This window comes from Saimiri boliviensis, chromosome 15 (genome assembly GCF_048565385.1).
Source record: "Saimiri boliviensis isolate mSaiBol1 chromosome 15, mSaiBol1.pri, whole genome shotgun sequence".
NCBI classification, from domain to species: domain Eukaryota; kingdom Metazoa; phylum Chordata; class Mammalia; order Primates; family Cebidae; genus Saimiri; species Saimiri boliviensis.
Window position 1 is genome coordinate 15,621,448 of NC_133463.1, and position 19,264 is coordinate 15,640,711.

General features: G+C 40.2%; 1 non-coding gene across 1 annotated transcript; it reads left to right on the forward strand.

Annotated features, from left to right (window-relative positions):
* Positions 1–12,487: 12,487 nt before the first annotated feature.
* Positions 12,488–12,609, forward strand: LOC120362439 (small nucleolar RNA SNORA77). The gene has a single exon (XR_005578346.1). It is a non-coding gene; the product is annotated as a small nucleolar RNA SNORA77 (small nucleolar RNA).
* The last annotated feature ends 6,655 nt before the right edge of the window (positions 12,610–19,264 follow it).

The following is a 19,264-nucleotide window of genomic DNA, read 5'->3' on the forward strand; positions in this document are numbered from 1 at the left end:
ATATATATATTAGTGTGTTTTAGGTTTGGGTGTACATGTGAAGAACATGCAGGATTGTTCCATAGGTACATACATGGCAATGTGATTTGCTGCCTCCCTCCCCATCACTTATATCTGGCATTTCTCCCCCTGTCATCCCTCCCCAACTCCCCACTCCTGCTGTCCCTGCCCTAGATCCCCCCGCCGACAGACCTCAGTGTGTGATGCTTCCCTTCCTGTGTCCATGAGTCACCCATTTTAAACAAACCAAAGCGCGTCTAACAAACCACTAAATTTTCATTGAAAGAGCATGTCTACAGCTCCTAACAATCAAAAACATTTATGACCACTGCATGCTTCAGTGATACCAACAGATGTTTTCTTGTCACATGTGTGGTGATCTGAGAGTGGTGACATTGGACCTAGTTTGACTAGTTAGTGTTTAAATAAAAGTTAACAGAGCAGGCAACTAAGGAAACTCAGTAAAAGGTTTCTCCTTTTACTGAGAAATTCCAAAAGCAATGCTCAAAGGGAGTGCCTAGGTAACCATGGTGTAATTGCAGATTGACACATATTTGGGTTTTTTGTTATTGTTTTCAAAAACTAGATATTATTGCTTTATTATTATGTTGATGATTATTATTATTGAAAGCACGATAACAATGTTTAAGTGATGAGAATGACTCTAAGCCTCTTTTTGTTACTGTGACTGACAGAACTAACGTGAGTTTGCACCCAACGTTCACAATACCAACTCTGCCATCTTACGGAAGATATTGGAAGTACCTAAAGCATTTTATTATATTTCAAAGGCATGGGTTGCTGGTAAGAGGAACAGAAAGACAAGAACGTCGTACCTTCTGTCTATTTCTACTACACGTTTTTAATCGTTAACATTTTTACCAGCAAAAATCATTTTTTTAAATCTCTCAATCTTCAAATAATTCTTAGATTGCTTGCCAACAAAGATATCTCTCAATCTTGACACCAATTCAATGTAAAAATCTTGAATGATATTTTGTACTGATATGAATTTCTACTGTCCCATGACACTGTGTAGTGACTTCACTGTATATTAACTTCTTTTCTACAGATGTTTGAGCTACCAGATGAATTAACTGAAGAAAGTCAAAGCCTAGCAGGAGCTATCCTATACAATGCTGGTAGCCTGTGAAAATATAAACGTCTTTTTTCTTATACAAACTGGTAACAAGACTTGGTTTCTCAATTAATTTTTACATTTTTTGTACATATAATACCTGTATATTATACTCATATTTGAAAGTAATCAGAAAGTGTTATTTAATAGAAACTACATACATTTTTATGTCTCTCTGGACCCTTTGATTCTGAGTAAATCTACAATAAGTTAGCAGTAATAGACTATTCTTTTCAACTACGAATAAAAATGTACATTGAAGTAGAAGATGACTACTGACTGTTTTTAATACAGTTTTCTCATTGTAGTATATATTTCTTGTAGTAAACTTAAGAATGACATGCATCTTGAATGCTCCTGAATTCTTCAGATTTTGGAGAGTTATTCCTCTATTTCACATACAAATAAAAGTCTTAAGCTACATGGTTATAGGAAACCTGGTCCCCCCCAAAAAAAAAAACTTTATGAGCAACCCTGGAGAGGGTGTAAATGCTTTGCAAGTACACCCAGGTGCTGCCACTGCCCACTGCAGACAGGTGCTCTGGGCTCCCGACCAGTGCCCCTAACTCCAATTACCTCTCGCCTCTGTCACCCACTCCACACTGCCTCTTCCCAAAACAGGAACTTGGCTTCTCTTTTGATTCTGCAAGCAAAGTTAAAACAAACCTTTGTAGCTAACAAATGTTACTATGGCTTTGTGGTAAATATACTCCAGAAAAGAACAGCTTAAAATAGGTCTCAGGTACCAGTGGCTCTAGAGTCATTCTGAATCCACCTTCACAGACTGGACACCATTAGTCTCTCTCTTCTTACTCCCCAGCTCTCTCTTCTCGTTCCCAAAGAGATCTGCCCACCTCTGACTTCTTCATTGCCTCTGTGTCAGATCACCATAGCATCCTCCACTACAGCCCAGCCAGGAAATAAAATCCCTTTAACTTGTTCTGTAATCTCCACAAAGATTATTTAAAACAACACTGTATTCTTTACATTATTTGACAGAACATGTAACATCTGACCTGAGTCATCTGCACTGGGATTCCATCCCCGGATCAGACTTTCTCAAAAACAGTGAGTGAATTTGTCTTGAACCAATCGCTAGCACCTCACAGTGCATTCATCACAGAAGAAAAGAAAAGGAGGGGGTTAAGTTTTATAGAAACTTGCTGCACTGCTATTGCAATTTTTCTGTAGTTCTACAACTTTATTTAAAAGAGGCAGGGAGGCTTGTTTTAGTGACATATTGCAGATTCTACTCTTAGAGATGAAAGCACAACAACATAAAAATTTATGTTTCTTCAATTTCCATTTATCAGAGTTGAAATATAGTCTAGTCTCAGAGTGCCTATCCACTTACAAGCCAAATTTTAAGAAGAAAAGTTTACATTGCTGATATGACTGCCTCTTCCCTTGGATGAGCATTTGAATTCCTACACCTCATTGGACAAACGGAAATTATATTGTATGGCAAACACACTTTATAGCAACAACTTAATTTAAGCATGTTCTAAGAATGACCGTATGGCTTAAGAAGAATGTGTATTTGTTGATCTGTGCTAAGGAATCCAGGAGTGGCCAACCTGGAGATTCATCCCTTATCTATGAGGAACATCTGAGCCCCTAGTCCATCCTGTGGAGTGCAGCCCATGCAGGAGATTGAGGCCCTTCGTTTTGGGTTAAAGAAGGCTGCCAAGCGGAGGTTAGCAGAAGGGTGAAAAGTGGAAATGCATATAAACTGCATGCTTTTTACAAGTGATTGCAGTTTTCCTCTCCAGCCCACTACCACTGGACTGCCCCACATGTAAGTCTCTTCAATAAACCCTGTGTCTCATTCACTGGCTTCAGGTCTTTTCTTCAGGCTCTCAAATATGGTGCCCTCCCTACTGAAGTGAATGACATCTGGCATGCTACATATTAGATATTCTTATAATCTAATCATAGCTATGATTAAAGCTACAGGCTGGAATATATTCTTTTCCTTCTCTTTCATCTTTTGCCTATGTCAAAATAACTTAATCATCTCTTTGCTCCTCTTCTGCAATTCCACTGCCATTGCATTCATTATGGTTCTCTTTATTTAATAGCCTCTTCATGGAGTTTAGACCCTTCATCCTCCAAAACTATTCTTTCAATATTGTATTTCTTTCAAAAAAAAAAAAAAAAACTATTGTGGCTTTTTTTTTTTTTTTTTTTTTTGAGACAAAGTTTCGCTCTTGTTACCCAGGCTGGAGTGCAATGATGCGATCTCGGCTCACCACAACTTCCATCTCCTGGATTCAGGCAATTCTTCTGCCTCAGCCTCCTGAGTAGCTGGGATTACAGGCACACGCCACCATGCCCAGCTAATTTTTTTGTATTTTTAGTAGAGACAGGTTTTCACCATATTGACCAGGATGGTCTCGATCTCTTGACCTTGTGATCCACCTGCCTCAGCCTCCCAAAGTGCTGGGATTACAGGCGTGAGCCACTGCTCCCGGCCCTCAATATTGTATTTCTAAAGTAACAAATCTGAACCTTGTTTTTTCATCCTGCTTAAAATCTTGACATAAAGACTCAGATTCAAATTTCTCATCTTGATATGTAAACTAATTCATTATCTGACCCAAAATGGATAGTTTTTCTTACCCGTGGTGCTCTTTGAGAATTTATATTGATTCCTAAAGATTGCCATTGGTTTTTATAAAATGTTACAAATTATCTTAGCGTCTTACCTGGAATTTCCACTAAATTCACCTATTTGTGATTTGTGAAATCTAATTTCTTTTACTTTTTGATAATTTTAATGTGAATTTCCCATTTTCAGTGTTGTAGCACCTCTCTCTTCCTCTAAGATCCTCCAAGCTCACCAAAAGCCATGATCTTATTTTACCAACAGTTTTATTTATTCAATCTTTCAACAAGTAGTTATTGAACTTCTATAATGTGCCAGGCTCTGGATTTGGTTCTGGAGCTCACCTTGTGCCAAACAGATACAACTGATACATTCAAAGGGTCCTAATTACTCATTGAGGGACCAACTAGATCTTTTCTCATTGTAAACTTGGAACAAAAGTAATTAAAATAAATTTATATTATAGTGCCACCAAAAAATGAACAGAACCAGAAAAGCATTTTTTTTTTACAAAAATTAACAGAACAATGTGCTAGAGGGGAAAAGATGTGCGATCATGTGGCCCTGCCTTCAATGGAGTGGCCATAAAACACCTCTTTGAAGAAGCAGCATCTGAGCTGAAACCCAAAGAACAAGGAGTCAGTGATGCAGAGAACCTTAAGAGATGCCTTCCAATCAGAATAGAGCAAGTGCAACGGCCATGAGATTCGAAAGAGGTGAACAATGTTCAGGGAACCTGAGAGGAGCCCTCTGGGGTTGAGCCCAATAAGTTTAGTAGAGAGGCTTGAGACTGGACAGGTGGGAGGTAGGACATAGATGGATTATTCAGAGCCTTGCAGGTGAAGACAAGAAGTTGAGGTTTTACTCGCTAGGAAACCACGAGAGGGTGCTAGGTGTTGAGTAGCAGTGGGTAAACCTAATCACTTCAGTGCTACCTTATTGGGTTTAAAATACCAGCAAATACTACGAACTGCATGTATCTTTAGAAACCAGAACTGCTGGCAAAGAACAAGGACGCTGCACTCTTCCTCTGCTCGAGTAGAAGTCAAATTTAATGTCACTCCTCCCAGCTTTTGTTGCATTCATCCTTTGAGAATACACAGACACCAATGCAGAGCAAAGTGTGTGCTTGTTCAGCTCACTGACATGTAATAATCTGACATTAGTCAATATGAAGGAAAAGGAAATTCAATCACGAAAGACGTTTTTGCTTCCAGATTATGTAGAAATGACTTCATTACGTTTGCTTTCAAGCAATGTTTTTCCAAAAAGCAGATGTCTCTTTAAATGGTTACATTAAAGGGCTCTAATGAAGACTTACATGAGCTGAGATATCAGCACTAATAGTGCTTGATTCTGTCTTTGTCATTTTGGTGATGAAAAATAATAGAAGACTGGATATCTCCAGTTGATGCAGTCCTTTTAGAACTCTTTAACTGAATGCATCCTTAAGGGACAAAGTGTCCTGGAGAATAAAAACCAGCTCAAGCAATTTCCTTGAGGTGCAGGCATTGGTACAGAGCAAATATGTTTAGAAAAAAGAGGGATCAGTATATAGAGTTGAGGTGTCACTGAGACCCCTAGCCCCTATCCAGCGCTGCTGTTCCCCTCGCCCCTCCCCTTTCTTCTCTTTACTTTTTTTTTTTTTTTTTTTTTTAGACAGAATCTTGCTTTGTTGCACAGGCCAGAGTGCAGTAGCACAACCTCGACTCACTGCAAACTTCATCTCCCAGGTTCAAGTGATTCTCCTGTCTCAGCCTCCTGACTGGCTGGAATTACAGGCATCCGCCACCACACCAAGCTAATTTTTGTGTTTTTAGCAGAGACGAAGCTTCACCATGTTGGCCAGGCTGGCCTCAAAATCCTAACCTCAAGTGACCTTCCCGCCTTGGCCTCCCAAAGCGCTGGGATTACAGGGGTGAGCCACTGTGCCTGACCACTTCTCTATTCTTCTCTACCTTTCCTTTCTATTTCTCTGGTCTCTCTGTATTTCTTATACTTGGGGATGCCCCTCTCTGTGTTACTTTAGTGCCAATGCTATTATTCATTTACTCCATATTTTTGTATCAGTGAAGCTTCCTGGAGGCTGAGTTTTCTTGCCGTTATATAAAGAGAGTCTGACTCCTGTCCCATTGGGTTGCTAAGGAAAACAGACAACACAGGCCGTGACATATTGATAAGACTCCTCCAAATGTTGGTGCTCCCTCACCCATCTCACTCCTTTCAACTTTCCCTTTTCTTCCCTTCCCCTGCCCATGACATAGATCAAGTTGTTCACGTAGCCATTATTCACTCTATCTGTGGCTTCTAAGGGCTGGAGGTCACCAGTATAGCGTTTAATACACTCAAAAATATGTTCTAGCATGAAGGGCAAACATCTATTTTGTTTTTCATTTCACTTTTAAAAAGAATATATAATCCCTTTGCTAGTTAAAGGCAGGATTTTTTTTTTAAGTTGGAGAAAGCTTTATAACAAAGTTGAATCCTCTACTTGCCTTTGTGCATAATGGCAATCTGTCAGCAGAGGCCAATCGAAAAGATAACTAACATCGTAATGCTAACGAAAGCATAAAACTCCAGCTTTCTTGAGTAGCTCTCCTTCAAGCAGATTCAGGGACCGAGTCTCATTCTGTGTTCTGGTTTTGTGAAAGCCTAGGATCCTGAAGGTTTTGTTTTGTTTTGTTTTGTTTTGCCTGCCGGTACAAAAGGAAAAAGAGTGAAAGTAGGAGTGATTGCATGGGGATTTTTTTGGAGGCCAGGCCTGGAAGTGGTTCACATCACCTCTTTCTGCTCACATTCCTCAGGCCAAAACATAATCACAGTACCTCACCAGACAGCAAGGAAAGCAGAAAAACAGGGTCTAGCTCTGACCCAAAAAGGAAAAGAAATAGAATGTGGTAAACACATAGCAAACACTGCCACACAACCTTTTATTACAAACAGTTTCCTTTAGTATTTTTTCATTGTAATGTATATTTGATGTATTAGGATTTTACCAACATTTAAGAAAATTAGAAAAAAAGAAAATTTAATCAAACTTTAAGTTTCCATAGAATAATAGGGACTGTCTTAATCTTTATCCTCTGTGCATCTTACAAAAATAATGTCAGCTAGGAGAGTAAATAATGCTACCCACAACATTATTCTCTAGGGCACCATATGGACCCTCTTCTCCTGGCAGTAGAGAAATCTCTCACCTGTCCTGTCTCTTTTTCAGCCTTCCATGGCCCCTTGGTCTCTTCACCCACTCACTCTTGTGATTGGCCTCTGGCATTTGTTCTGGTTGGACCAGATGTTGGGGTTGGGAGGATGGAGATGAAAAAAATACTATAATACTAAAAATGTTGAAAAAGTCCTTGTAACTTCTATTCCTTGAGCTGCATCACCTAAGGCAGCCTATGTTACTTTGTGACTTAGACAAATGAAAAAGAGTGAGGCAGGTAAGGGGTTGGAAGTAACTACCTTGTCTCATTGAGGTAATTTCTGCTCTGTTAAAATAAGTTGAGAGCAGCCGGGCGCGGTGGCTCAAGCCTGTAATCCCAGCACTTTGGGAGGCCGAGGCGGGTGGATCACGAGGTCGAGAGATCGAGACCATCCTGGTCAACATGGTGAAACCCCGTCTCTACTAAAAATACAAAAAAACTAGCTGGGCGTGGTGGCGCGTGCCTGTAATCCCAGCTACTCAGGAGGCTGAGAGGCAGGAGAATTGCCTGAGCCCAGGAGGCGGAGGTTGCGGTGAGCCGAGATCGCGCCATTGCACTCCAGCCTGGGTAACAAGAGCGAAACTCCATCTCAAAAAAAAAAAAAAAAAAAAAAAAATTTGAGAGCAAGGAAGAAAAGTACAAATGAAAGAAGCATACGCCATAGCTTATAAACCATCTCATCTAACTTCAGGTCACTGGTTTCATGCCCTTACATTATTCCGGAGCCTTTTGCAAACTCTCTAAATGCATTCATTACTTTGGGAAGACTGTAAATTGAAATATTATTAGTGTGAATTTGGCACCATGTGTTAACATTAAAAATGCACATACCCTTTGACCTACAAATTTTTAGAAAGTCATCCTGCAGATGTACCCACATTTGTGTAAAAAAGTCATTCATTGCTTTCACTGAAGCATTCTGGTAGTAAGAAAAGATTAGAAATAACCCAAATGCCTACCAGTGGAAAACTGCTTACATAAATTATGGAACTGCTAAGCCATGGGTCATTATGAAGCATCAGAAACATCAGAAAAGAACGAATAAGACTGTATGCTGGAGTATTTCCAAGATAGGGTAAGGGGAAAAGCTACATGCAGAAGTGGGTGCAGTATGCCACTATGTTTGTGAAAAGCAGGGGAAGGGATTGTATGATGATTTGTCTAAGTCTCAGGAAGGATATAAAAGAAATCAGTTGCACTGGTCATCTCTGGGAAAAAAGATTGAGTGGCTGGGTGCCATAGACCAAGGAAGGAGACATTTTAGTCTTTCCTCATATAACCTATTTAGGAAAATTCAAGTTCATTCATGCATTCATTAAATGCTATGGTCTTTAACCAGCTGTGTCAAACGCTACTGAGAGCAGAGTTTCAGCTCCTCACTTGAGCTGGAACATTCAAGGAAGGAGCATCTCCTTGAAGGGAATTTGACTAAGGCATTATCTGAGAGAAGAGTAGGAGCCATGTAACCTACATTTCCTCCATGTCCATCTGGAGAGTACTCTGAGGTGTCTTAGGAAAATCTAGGTTTTCCCTTCACAAGGAAGGAAGCATTTTCTTTCATGGAAAATTGAACTCTGCTTTCTTATAGTCTTTTCAGCTTGGTTTAAGCTCAGGAAAGTAAATAGCAAAAATAGCTGAACCATAAAATTAAGCCTACATCATTGGGGTGTTAACTAAGGCCATTAAATTTGTCATTTGGGATCTAAATATTGGAGTAGGACTTTGATGATACTGTGAAATTGTACCTAAAGTAGACTAATCCAGAATAATAATATAGTAAACAGCATGATTGAAAAATTTGAAAAACTACTCAAGCTTTCCAATTGGTATTTACATTTGCACATTCCCATCCTTAATGACATAAAATGAGATAGCTCTACAGATGCTTAATGCATCAGGGCTCAATGAATCTGGAGGGAAAGCAGATGGCTTATGTATATCTGAGAGCATTTTAATATTAAGCAAATAAACCACAATTAGATGGGCGTGGCAGAGGCACATCCTGTTGCATGATTCATGGTGAGAAGTGAGTATTTCAGACGTCTGTCCTCTGTACTTCACAAGAGTTTATTCAAAATGGCTGCAGGGTAAGGGCTGGGGAATTAAAGACTAAGAAGCAAGACAGTAGAAGAGTGAGAATCCACACTGTGGTACAGATGAATGCTACAGTAGAGGCTGCTCAACTGGTTCCTGAGAGGGACGGGAGGACCTTTGTTCACGCTGCTCTGTCTCTGTTGTGCTGAGCTGGAACTGGGGTTGTTGCAGAACTAAAAACAGAGAAAAGCTGAACTGACCTATATCAGAAATGTCGTAGAGATAAGTGGTAGAAGGAAGAGGAAGAAAATGGGAAACACAAGGAGGAAGAAGGAAATGTAGGTTGGGAGTTTAGAGAGGTAGGAAGAAAAAGAGGTTAGAGTGACATAAGCAACTTTAAGAAAAGTAGACAATCAATTCAGAATTTATATGTATATCAAAACATCGTGCTGTTTACCATAGATATATACAATGCCTGTACATCAGTTATAATTCCATAACGCCAAAAATATTTAAAATATTAGAATAATTATAATAGTATCCCAAAAAGTGGTACCCAAATTAGCAGCATCAGCTTCACCTGGGAACTTGTTAGAAATGCAAATTCTCAGGCTTACCTCAGACTGAATCAGAAACTCTTGGGTGGGCCCAATAGTCTGTGAACAAACTCTGTAGGTGATTCTTATGCAGTCTTCAGACTGAGAACCACTGGTCCATACCTTCTATCTAACATGATATCCAGGTTGACCTATGTTTTATAACATTTATATATTCCCATTGAACATAAAAGTGATATCAAATTGCTGGAAGCTGTCTGTATTGGTCTGTTTTCACACTGCTAAAAAGATACTACCTGAAACTGGGTAATTTATAAAGGAAAGAGGTTTAATTAACTCATAGTTCTGTATGGCCAGGAGACCTCAGAAAACTTACAATCATGACAGAAGGTGAAAGGGAATCAAGGCACAACTTAGCTGGCAGAAGAGAGACAGAGTGTGCAAGGGAAAGCTGCCACTTTTAAAACCATCAGATCACGTGAGAGCTCCATCACTATCATGAGAACAGCATGGCAAAAACCGCCCCCATGATCCAATCACCTCCCTCGACACTTGGGGATTACAATTCAAGATGAGATTTGGGTAAGGACACAGACAAACCATATCATTCTGCCCCGGCTCCTTCCAAATCTCATGTCCTTTTCACATTTCAAAACCAATCATGTCTTCCCAACAGTCCTCCAAAGTCTTCACTCATTCCGGCATTAACACAAAAGTCCAAGTCCAAAGTCTCATCTGAGGCAACACAAGTTTCTTCCACCTATGAGCCTGTAAAATCAAAAGCAACTTACTTAGTTCCAAGGTACAACGCGGGTAGAAGTATTGGGTAAATGACCAAAACAAAGGAACCACAGGCCCCATGCAAGTCCAAAACCCGGTGGGGCAGTCATTAAATCTTAAAGGCCCAAAATGATCTCCTTGGACTCCACGTCTCACATCCAGGAAACGCAGATGGAAAAGGTGGGGCTCCCATTGCCTTGGGCGGCTCTGCCTCTGTAGCTCCACAGGGTACAGCCTCTGCAGCTGCTTTCCCAGGCTGGCGTTTAGTGCCTGCAGCTTTTCCAGGCACACCGTGCAAGCTGTCAGTGGATCCGCCATTCTGGGGTCTGGAAGATGGTGGCCCTCTTCTCACAGTTGCACTAGGTAGTTCCCCAGTGGGGACTCTGTGTGGGGGCTCCAACTTTCCACACCGCCTTAGCAGAGGTGCTCCCTGAGGCTGTGTTACGAAGAACAGCTTGGGAGGCAATAGAACTGTTCGCTGAAAGAAATACTAAGGACAAATCCCCCACCCCAACCCCTGGCTTTGGAAAAAAAATTGCTTCTGGCACTTTTCTGGAAATTAAGCTCCGAATAAAATTTGTAAAATGCAGATGGAAAGGGATAATAAGGACAGTCACGTGATAATAGGAATGTATTTGGATTAACTTCTGAAAAAAACAGAAATGGGGAGATTTTTAAATCACGGCAGTAAGAATGAAGAGGTGAACAGAAAAAAACAAATTTGGGTTCATTTTAATTAAAAAGTATGAAGGTCAATAATATACAAGACACCTAAATAAAAGTGATAAGGAAGAACAAATTGAGGATTTGGAACTCGTGATTCCCTTGAGGGTCACCTTTGTAGTAGTGATGTGTAATGGCGTGAGAAGAGCCTGGGTTTTCAGCGTCAATGTTCAGATCCACCAGCTGTAACTTATATCATTCTGGATAATTCACTTAACAGGGATTGACATGCTTTAATTTGTTCATACTTTGCTCTATAATGGGAGAAGAAAAGTATTTAATTAGGGCCATTATTAAATTTCAATTTACCAAATAAATGAACTCAGGGAAAAAAAGGAGGAGGAGGAGGAACAATGTCTAGTGAGTGTATTAGTAAATTTTAGCATATTTTTGACAATGCCCATCCTCCAGAACCTCATAAAAATAAAAACTTCAACTAAAGACTTTTATTTCTCCTTAGGACTTTTTGGGAGTCAGATTTATAGGATTTTCTGTGTTTGGAACTGGGTTGACATGAGGTCTGAGTTGGAAGCAAGAAAGTCTCACGTTATTTGGGTTGAATTATTAAAATTGAGACTCTGAGTCCAGTACATTTTTTCCAGTATACTTCATGTTTGGGCCATTGACATCAGCACTCATTTGCTGTTTGCGGTCAGAAGGTTTATACCCTCTTGGGTTTCCAAGTTCTTGGCATTTATTTTATGAAAGAGGCCATATGGACACCATCTTCTGTAATAGTGTCAAATTTTAGTCAAAGGGTCACGTTGTAAAATGAGTGCATAAAGCAAAAGCTAAGTGTAGTCAAAATTTCCATTACACATGCTGTAACTTATCTCTCAAGTGCTGCGTCCACAAACCTGATTGTTTACTCACGTTTGGCCAGGTCAGGGGTTCCTCTGGCCTTGAATGCACAGTCCTTCATCAGCGATCTAAGTGGCACCAGCCACACACAGATAGCGATCAGGGACAAAATGAAGTCCCAGTCTTCACGTAAACTATATTCTAGGTGGCGGCAGAAAACAGTTATGTGAGCAAGTAAATAAAATTACTTTGGATAGTTTAATGTGCAGTGGAGACAAATAAAGCAGAGGAAGAGAGCCACAGGGCCAACCAAGATAAGAGTTATTGCAGGAAGGTGGTCAGAAAAAGCCTCGCTGGGAAAGTGATGTTTAAGTAAAGACTGGAAGGAAGGCCAGGACATGGGCATTAAGTGAGGAAGGGCAGGGTGGCTGGAGATGAGCCGAAAGTGACAGCAGGGGCCAGATGACGGAGGCCTCAGAGGCCAATGCATGCAGTCCACTGTTACTGTGAGTGAGTTAGGAATCTGTTGGAGAGTTTGGCACAGAGAAGTAACATGATGGGACTCGGGTTTTTGAAGGATCTCTCCGACTCCTTTCTTAAGAATGGATAAATCAAGAGCAATCGCAGGAACAGGCAACAGGTCACAGACTCACTCTGTACTTGGCTGCGGCCCCAGTCAGGTATTTCTTTTTTCATCTGCCAGAGAGATATTGCTGTGGCCACCTGACCTGCTGAGGGTGATGCAGCTTCCCAGGGGACGTAGGGAGAAAAGAAGAAAGAAAAGAAAATCAGGCTACAGGTAAGTAGACTGTGGCAGTGCTCCAGGTGAGAGTTGGTGGCGGCTTCCACCACATCAGTAGTGGCAAGAGTGTGTGGAGGTGACTGGATTTTGTGGTCACCAGAATCCAGTGGTCACCAGTCAGATGAGTTAGTTGACAGATGTCTGTTATGGTGTGACTGTCCCCCAGAATTCAAGTGTTAAAACTTCATCACCCATGTGACTGTATTAAAAGGTGGGGCCTTTAGGAGGTGATGACATCATTAGGGTAAAGTCCTCGTGAACGGGGTCAAGGCCTTTATAAAAGACGCTCCACACAGTCCTTTTTGCCCTTGCAGTTTTCTGACATGTAAGGATGCAGTAATAAGGCCCTCATCAGACACTAGCCTTGCCAGGACTTTCATCCTGGACTTTCCAGTCTCCAGAACTATGAGACATACATTTCTGTTCTTTCTAAATCACACAGTCTGTATGGTATTTTGTTATAGCATCTCAAACAGACTAAGACCAGATATTCACAGTGGAAAAATCAGACTGTTACCCCTGCATATACTGATCAGTCTTCCCACCATTCAAAGTGGGATATCATACTTTAGGTCCTTTCTGATGTGATGTAGGATGCTGTACTCATCCAGCACTAATACACAGTATTTCTGCCAAAGATTCAAACCTGCTTCCAACTTTCCAGTTTACAGAAAATGTTGTTGGTAGAGGAAAAGTAAGATGACACTATGAGAGAGCAAACAAAATCAGCATTCCACAGGAAAACTGCCACAATCTCTCCAACAAGTTGGTAGAATTTTTTACAATAAGAATGGAAGAATGAAGATGGTTCAGGAAGGTTTTCTGCCTGGGGCCCTGTTTGCACTCAGCTTTGATACCACCTTCTGGAATCCACTTTCCCTGACTTCCTCTCCCACCCACCAGCCACTCTCTGAACCTTCTCTCTCTTTGCCTCAGGATTCCTGTTCAGTTCAATTTGGTTTCTATGATTCTCCCCAGTTGCACACAGTCTTCTGTACTCACTTGCATCTTGGAACCATGTGAGGACTTCTATTCAGCAGCTGTTCTCATATCCAGGTACTTTGGTCCCACTCAGGGTGGCTCTTCTATGTTTAGGAACATATATGGGCTTTGTTTCTTTGGTTTTAGTGATATTCCAATTTTACAACTTGTAGGGCTTGTTATATTTGCTTTTTTTTTTTTTTTCTTTTTTTGATGGTGGGGAGGGTTGAAGTAGTCTCACTCTGTCACCGAGACTGAAGTGCAGTGGAGAGATTTCAACTCACTGCAACCTCTGCCTCCTGGGTTCAAGTGATTCTCGTGCCTTAGCCTACCAAGTAGTTGTGATTACAGGCATGCACCACAACACCCAGCTAATTTTTGTATTTTTAGTAGAGACAGGGTTTCTATGTTGGTCAGGCTAGTTTCGAATCCCTGACCTCAAGGGATCCACCCTCCTCGGCCTCCCAAAGTGCTGCAATTACAGGTGTGAGCCACCGTGCCCAGCTGCTTTTCATTTTCCTATCACTTGCGTTAACAGCTACTGATCCCTCCCCAGTCCTGTTGCTGGCTCAGGTTTGGCTGATATACCTGAATTCTGTGATTTGGGAAGATTTTCCGTCATCCAGTTTTCTTGAGGATGATTTTCATGCTTATTTTTTCCTTTCATTATGCTGATTGGTCCATTTGGCTTTCAGTGATAACTTGAAAGATGCAATTTTCTGCTTGATAAACCAACTAAGACTAAAAACTAACAGTTAATGAGATCAGAAGAGAATAAAAGGAGCGTGTCTTCTGTTCTAACAGGTATGAGGTGATATCTCATTGTGGTTTTAATTTGCATTTCCCTAATAATTAGTGATTTTGAGCATTTTTTCGTGAACCTGTTAGCCTTTTGTATGTCTTCTTTTGAGAAACTTCCATGCAGATCCTTTGCTCATTTTTTAATTGGGTTGTAGATTTTCTTGTTGTTGACATTTTTGGGCTCCTTGTATATTTTGAATATTAATCCCTTATCAGATGTATGGTGTGTCAGTCTGTTTTTGCATTGTTATAAAGGAATACTCAAGGCTGGGTAATTCAGGAAGAAAAGATAATTAATTATCTGGCTCACAGTTTTACAGGGTGTACAATCAGTGTGGTGCTGGCACCTGCTCAGCTTTTGGAGAGGACTCGGGAAGCTCTTACTCATGATGGAAGGCAAAGCAGGAGCAGACACATCACATAGCAAGAGTGGACGCAAGAAAGACACCATGCTTTTTTAACAATCAGGTCTCATGTGAACTAACAGATCGAGAACTCACTCATTTCTGTGGGGAGCACATCAAGCCATTTATAAGGGATCCACCCTCATGACACAAACGCCTCCCGATATCTCCCACCTTAATAATAGGGATGACATTTCAACATGAGATTCAGAGGGGACAAACATCCAAACTATATTGTATGGTTTGCAGATATTTTCTTTCACTTTGTGAGTTATGTCTTCACTTTGTTAATTGCTTCCTTTGCTTTGCTGAAGCTTTTTAGTTTAATGAAATCCCATTTGTCTATTTTTGCTTTTGTTGCCTGTGCTTTTGGGATCCCAGCTAAAAAATTATTGCCCAGAGCATTGCTGTGAAGCTTCCCCCTATATATTCTTCTAGTAGTTTTACAGTTTCAGGTCTACTATTTAAGTCTTCAATCCATTTTGAGATGATTTTTTAATATGATGTGAGATGGAGATCCAATTTCATTCTTCTGAATGTAAGTATCTGATTTTCCCAGCACCAACTATTGAAGAGACTGCCCCTTCCCCATTGTATGTTCTTGGCACCTTTGTCAATAATGAATTGACTGTAAATGTGTGAGTTTATTTGTGGTGTTGGTGAGAATGTAGATAAAAGGGACCCCCTCGTACACTGTTAGCAGGACTGCACATTACAGCTATAATGGAAAATAGTATGGAGGTGCCTCAAAAGACTAAAAATAGAACCACCATGTAATCCAGCAATTCTACTTCTTGATATATATTCAAAAGAATTGAAATACCTATGTCGAAAAGATATCTGCACTCTCATGTTTACTACAGCATTATTCACAGTAGCCCAGATACGGATTCAACCTAATTGTTCATTAATGAATGAATGGATACAGAAAATGCGGTATATATACACAATGGAATACTATTCAGCCTTAAATATGAAGGAAATTCTATCATTTGTGACAACATGAATGAAACTTAAGGACATCATCCAGGCTGGAGTGCAGTGGTGCAATCTCGGCTCACTGCAACCTCCGCCTCCCAGACTCAAGTGATCCTCCCACCTCAGTCTCCCAAGTAGCTGGGACTACAGGTGCATGCCAGACCTGGCTAATTTTTCTATTTTAGTAGAAATGGGGTTTTGCCACGTTGCCCAGACTGGTTTCAAACTCCTGGACATAAGATATCTACCTGCCTCAGTCTCCCAAAGTACTGGTATTACAGGGGTGAAGAATAAGTTTTTTAAATCTATGCCACAGCGGGTGACTATAGCCAATAATAGTGTATGATATATTTCAAAATAGCTAGGAGAGTACATTTCAGATACCTCACTATAAAAAATGATAAGTAAATGAGATGATGGATATGTTACTTAACAGTTTAATCGTTCCACATTATTTACATATATCAAAAGATCACACTGTACTCCATAAATGTATACAATTATAATTTTACAATTAAAAATAATATTAATAAGAAAAAAAATTTAAGGAGCATGTCTTCCTAGTACCAAAGTGTTTCCAGAAGCACAGAGGGACAACCACAACAAATGATTGATTAAGTTACATGAGAATTTGGGACATTGGATTAAGCCACCTGGAGTTCATTGGTAACCTTAACAAGAGCAATTTCTATGGAGCACAGGAATGAAAACACGAAAGTCCTGTGGAATAGATTTGAGAGAGGATAGGAGGGGAGAAATGAGAGTCATCAAGTATAGATGACTCTTTCGAGAAGGATTATTATAAACGTATACAGCAAATTAAGGAGATAATGAGAGAGCGTGCAGAGTCAACAGAGGACTTTTAAAGGTAGGAGGTACTATAGTATGTGTGACTAATGGAATGAGTCTGGAGAGATTGTGAATGTTGATGATGTAGGAGGAGGGGACCATTTGCTGGTGTGATGCCCCTGGGTAGTAGAACAGTGTAAGGATCTGGTGCACAGCAGAGGAGCTGGTCTCAAATAACAATGAGTGACTGGCCAGAGCTTCAGGTAGGGGAGGGAGAGAACATGTGTACAGATGAAGGTGGGGAAGCACTGAACAGTGGGGCTTATTAGGAGTTCTCTTCTAATCTTTTTCAATATTTCTGAGCTAACAGAAGGAAGTTCATCAGGTAACAGTGAGGAGAGAAGAAAGGTGTCGGAGATTTGACAGGAAGGGTAGGAAGCAGTTACAAAGGAGAATGAAGAAGGAAGGTGTATTCAGACGGTGCAGCAGTGAGGGCCTGCTTACCGTAGTGCCAAAACCAGCTTGGTCCTCCTCGGATAAGCACCAAATGAAAGAATTGGTTTGCATTTAGGGGTCATTTATACACAAAATGCAGGGTTTCATTTTTTAATCATTATAGCTTCTTCATTAATTTTTGCTGATTGTGCAAAGTGGAGTTTGAGAAATTTGAGAAATTAAATGCATATCTGATGGTATCCACTAACCTTCCCTTTTTAGTCAGATATTTGTTCACCTAAGGATTATGGTTCCAGACTCACATTCAGTTTGGCTCTCAGTATTATCCTGCTCTCAGCAACCTACGTACATAGATGAGTGGAAGGCATGTACATGAACACTTAACCATGTATACTTCTGGTTGGTGGCACTTAAGTAGAACAGGCAAATATCAAAGAAAAAAATACTTGAATTTCCTAGGAGTAGGTAATATTTCTCCCATTTGTTTCACAAAATTTCACCAGTGAGAAAAATCATGAAAGACGGTCCTTGATCTCTTTCACCTCTTGACAATGATTCAACATTTCTTTCTGGTTTACAAGGTGAATTTTTTTTTTAATGTTTTAAATCTAAAATCTCAAACAATGGTGTCAAAGCACCAGGCGGGAGCTCACCATAGGGAGCCAGCTGGGGTCATGCCCTGGATGGTGCTGAGCTCATGCTGTGCACAGGGCACAGGGACAGCTCCAGAGCTTAGGTAGAGGCTCTGGTCCTGAACATGGACCACAGGCACAGCATGTACTACTTATTCCTTAGACTTTATACACTCAAATGCTTTCCTTCAAGAAATACGGTTTAAGTTCCAGGCTTTGAGTTAGGCACAGAGGCAACAAAGTAAACAACCTGTGGTTCTTCCTACTCAAGAGCTAACTCCCAGTCCAGTGGAGAAGAAAGGTATTAAATCAGCGAGCTCCATGGAAGGCTAGAAGAATCTGCAAGTCAAAGTCTACACAGAGCCAAGTGTCAGAGAGGGCCAAGGTCAATTTCAAGGGTCCTTTCAGAAGGAGTGTGGTGAAGCTATAGGCAGGTCACAGTCTCTGAGCATCTGTTTTCCCATTTGCAAAATTCGGGTGGTAATATCAATAAGAATAATGAGTTACAAGAGGATGTGCTAATTAAATGTTTATCAACTGCCCTGTACCGGGGCTTTGCAAGTGCTCAGCAAATGTCAATTCCCTTCCCCTGTTTCTGCCCTTGCATGTTTGAGTTCTTTAACAGTAATTTGGAGATGAATGTTTTCAGATTAGACATGGAAAAGTTAAGATAATCAGGGAGTTCAATTTCAAGTGAAAAGTCAGGCCTCTGGAATTAGTTGAAGATTTATAATTAAGAGAAAGCTTCTACAAAATAACTGGCCTATAGTCTTCGCAAATGTCAAAATCATAAAAGACAAAAACAGATTAAAGACTAAGAAGACATGACAATTAAATGCAACTTGTGATTCTGAATTGGATTCTAGATCAGAAAATACATTTTTTATTTTCATAGAGGATGATGTCAGGACAATGTGTAAAATTTTAATACGATCTGTTGATGTCGATAATTATGCAGTATTATACAAGAGAATGTCCTTGTTTTTAGGAAATATACACTAAATTATTTAGGAATAAAAGGCAACACATCTGCAATTTAATCCCAAGTGGTTAAAAAAAATATGTATGTCAGTGAATATACCCACATACCACACACAAACACAGAGAACAGAGAATGGGAGAGAAAGAGAATAATAATGCAAATGTGTAAAATGTTAACATTTGGGTGTGGGTGAAGGGCATATTGGAATTCTTTGTATAATATTTGCAATTTTTCTATAAGACTAAAATTATTTCAAAATAAAGAGATTCCATTATAAAAGGCAAAATAAGTGACTTTTAAGTCATAATGATTCAGGAAATCCTACAGAAAAAAAATCCAAATTAAGCAAGGCTTTAGAAAAGAAACACATTAAAATCACCCAAGCCAGAATCTTGGCTAGGTTCACAGAATTCGGGAAGACCTAATTAGAACTGATGAGACCTGAACTGGTAATACCTTGATACACTCTCATTAGCTCAGCATCAGTTCTTGCCTTAAGGTACAGTTCAACAGGGGAGCAGCATTTGTGTAGTTTCTGGGCACCCTGAGGCACTTCATAGTTTGTCAGGTCTTTCTGTTTGAAAGCAAAGAAAAG